The following is a 4,229-nucleotide window of genomic DNA, read 5'->3' as shown; positions in this document are numbered from 1 at the left end:
GAAGTTGAACTGTCAACTTCCTCCTGGCAAAACCACCTGCCCCTGTTTGAATGGCAGCCCTGGCCTCTGCCAGCTTCCTGCCCAAGGTACCCAGGGCTGGGGCAGTGCTCTCGGCCACCCCCACACAGGACAAGGCCATGCATCCTGGAGGGACAGGGCTGCAGGGGGTGGGGACCCTGAGCGGGGGTTACGGAGGCTGAAGGCCTGGCTGCAGCTGAGGGCTGGGCTGAGGACAGGCATCCCTGAGGCAGGGGTCTGGGCGGGGAGAGGCGGGAAATGGGCAGCATGATGCCAGTTCTTGCTGCAGACTCCAGTGAAAGCCAAAACCAAACCCTCCATTCCCCCTTTGTGAGGGATGAGGTTGGAAGTTTGAGCTGACTTTCCACAGGTGTTGTTTTACTAGCAAGTACAAGAGATGGCTGTGCCATGAATGTTGGGCTTGTGCCAGTGTGTGTGTGTGTGTGTGTGTGTGTAGAGAGAGAGATCTCCATGTTGACTTGTGTGATCTCTGTGTTGTGTGTGTCATCTCTGTGTTGTGTGATCTCCATATTGAGGTGTATGTGTGAGCTCCATGTTGATGTGTGTGTAATCTCCATGTTGATGTGTGTGTAATCTCCATGTTGATTTGTGTGTAATCTCCATGTTGATGTGTGTGATTTCCGTGTTGTGTGTGATCTCCATGTTGATGTGTGTGATTGTGATCGCCATGTTGATGTGTGATCTCCATGTTGATATGTGTGTGTGATTTCCATGTTGATATGTGTGTGATTTCCATGTTGTATGTGTGTGATTTCCATGTTGATGTGTGTGTGATTTCCATGTTGTGTGTGTGATTTCCATGTTGATGAGTGTGTAATCTCCATGTTGATGTGTGTGTGATCTCCATGTTGATGTGTGTGATTTCCGTGTTGTGTGTGATCTCCATGTTGATGTGTGTGAATGTGATCTCCATGTTGATGTGTGTGAATGTGATCTCCATGTTGATGTGTGTGTGTGATCTCCATGTTGATGTGTGTGTGTGATCTCCATGTTGATGTGTGTGTGATCTCCATGTTGATGTGTGTGTGATCTCCATGTTGATGTGTGTGAATGTGATCTCCATGTTGATGTGTGTGTGTGATCTCCATGTTGATGTGTGTGTAATCTCCATGTTGATGTGTGTGTAATCTCCATGTTGATGTGTATGTGATCTCCATGTTGATGTGTGTGAATGTGATCTCCATGTTGATGTGTGTGTGTGATCTCCATGTTGATGTGTGTGTAATCTCCATGTTGATGTGTGTGTGTGATCTCCATGTTGATGTGTGTGTGTGATCTCCATGTTGATGTGTGTGTGATCTCCATGTTGATGTGTGTGTGATCTCCATGTTGATGTGTGTGTGTGATCTCCATGTTGATGTGTGTGAATGTGATCTCCATGTTGATGTGTGTGTGATCTCCATGTTGATGTGTGTGTGTGATCTCCATGTTGATGTGTGTGAATGTGATCTCCATGTTGATGTGTGTGAATGTGATCTCCATGTTGATGTGTGTGTGTGATCTCCATGTTGATGTGTGTGTAATCTCCATGTTGATGTGTGTGTGATCTCCATGTTTGTGTGTGAATGTGATCTCCATGTTGATGTGTGTGAATGTGATCTCTATGTTGATGAGTGTGTGATCTCCATGTTGATGTGTGTGTGATCTCCATGTTGATGTGTGTGAATGTGATCTCCATGTTGATGTGTGTGTAATCTCCATGTTGATGTGTGTGTGTGATCTCCATGTTGATGTGTGTGAATGTGATCTCCATGTTGATGTGTGTGAGTGATCTCCATGATGTGTGTGTGTGATCTCCATGTTGATGTGTGTGTAATCTCCATGTTGATGTGTGTGTGTGATCTCCATGTTGATGTGTGTGTAATCTCCATGTTGATGTGTGTGTGTGTGATCTCCATGTTGACTTGTGTGATCTCTGTGTTGTGGGTGTGATCTCCATGTTGGGATGTATGTATGAGCTCCACGTTGATGTGTGTAATCCCCATTTGATATGTGTGTGTGATTTCCATGTTGATGTGTGTGATCTCCGTGTTGATGTGTGGGTATGTATGTGAGCTCCGTGTCCCTGTTGCTCTTGGAGGGTCTGGAATCATCCCCCTTGAAGAAGAGGCAGGGTCTCTGCAAAGAAGATGGGAAGCCCGGGGCAGGGGAAAGGCCCTGTGTTTCCCTGGGCTGGGCTGGGTTCCGTTTTTTCCTCACATCCTTTGTGCTCCCAGATGAGAAAGCTCCTGGCTCCTGGGGCTTCCTGTACTCTGGGCCACCCCAGGCAGGTAGGAAGCAGTTCAAGGATGTGATCACTGGTCCAGGTCCACCAGGGCCTGGGGCCTCCCCCTCCCTGGGCTGGAGAGCCTGGCTCAGTGATGCATCCACTTAGATTCCACTTAGACCTGTAGCAGGACAAGCCACAGACAAAACCCCTCAGACACCGAGTTAAAGAAAGAAGCGGTTTATTCAGCTGGGAGCATCAGCAAGACTCCTGTCTCAAGAGGTGAGCTCCCTGAGTGAGCAATTTCTGTCCCTTTTAAGGGCTCACAACTCTAAGGGAGTCCGCTTGAGAGGGTCATGATCGATTGAGCAAGCAGGGGGTACATGACTGGGGGCTGCATGCACTGATAATTAGAATGGAACAGAACAGGACAGGGATTTTCACAGTGCTTTTCTATAAAATGTCTGTAATCTATAGATAACATAACAGATTAGGTCAGGGGTCGATCTTTAACTACCAGGCCCAGGTGTGGCGCCGAGCTGTCTGCTTGTGGATTTCATTTCTGCCTTTGAGTTTTTACTTCTTCTTTCTTTGGAGGCAGAAATTGGGCATAAGACAGTATGAGGGGTGGTCTCCTCCCTTATTCCCCTCTTTTGAGAATCTCACTCATGAGTGGGAGTTCTCACTTTCATTTTCACTACCATGTCTTCTTGCAAGACAGATCAATAGTGAGTCACATAGTACACTTGGGCTGAAGTATTTTGGTGAACTAAGGTAGCGATGAAGCTTTTTATCATTTGAAGTACAGGTAGCAAACAAGGGAGCAGTAAGCAGGTTCCTATTACTATTAAAACTCCTATTATAAGAGTTTTAAATCCTCCTAGTGCTGGGAACCATTTTCCAAACATGGCCCCAGGATCAAATTCATGCCACACTTGCACGGGCACATGTGCCAGTTTTGTCCTATCTCTAACTATATCTTCAACTACTTGTCCTTGATCATCTACGTGTAGACAGCAATTAGTAAGGTTAAATTTCCCAGAGACCCCTCCTTCAGCTGCTAGCAAGTAGTCGAGAGCCAATCTATTTTGACAGATAGCATTTCTCATCTGAGTTTCTTGCCAGGCCAGAATAGTCAAGGCTCTGCTGATTTTATCAGTGATTATTTCTAAGACAGCTTGTAACTGTATGATTCAGTTGAGCACGTAAATGGGGGTCTGGTATCCCCACAAGCCGTCTTGTGCCCAAGTAACAGGCCCATAATATTGTATGATTCTCTCAGGGGGCGGCCATTCATCATCTTTCCAATTTTCTATAGCTATGCTTCTCTTTTTGCGGGAAGCATAGACAGGGAAGCCCAGGAGTTCACCTGTTTTTATGGGCAGTTGGAAGAAAGATGGTTTAATAGTGCCAATAACACAACTACCTGCCCAGTGGTCAGGTAATTTGGCGTAAGCTCTATGCCCACATATCCAGTATAATCCAGTGGGGGCTGTCCAGTCCTGGTGAGACTCTGGGTGGGTCCACACGGTTTGCAACTTTGGGAATTTACTAAATGGATTCCTCTCTATGTGATTTGAACTCCACCAAGTGACGGTTTCTGTGGTACCATTATACAGTTTCTGTCCCAGACAACTAAGTTGTCGTGCGGGGTGAGTGAATTCTTTTCCTTCTCTAGCTATGCAATATTGTCCAATAACTGAGGCTTTTGGGACCCAGAAATTATCAAGGTGATTCTTTTGAGCCGAGAATTCATCAGGAACTGGGTCTGTAGGTAGTAATTCTTGGGCTTCCCATGGCCATTGATCTCCCATTACAGTTCCTCCGCATACATAACATGAAGTGACATTGAGAGACTGGGCTACATGCTCGGCTAATTGCAAAAACAAATTTCTTGTTTTTCCTGGAATTTGTGGTACTGGCACATTGAGTTCATCTTAGAAAGTTTGAAACACTGGCTCAGGAGAGGGTTTGTAAACTTCTC

This window comes from Pan paniscus, chromosome 9 (assembly GCF_029289425.2).
Source record: "Pan paniscus chromosome 9, NHGRI_mPanPan1-v2.0_pri, whole genome shotgun sequence".
NCBI classification, from domain to species: Eukaryota; Metazoa; Chordata; class Mammalia; order Primates; family Hominidae; genus Pan; species Pan paniscus.
The sequence above is the reverse complement of the archived record's forward strand: the minus strand, read 5'-3'. Positions refer to the sequence as shown.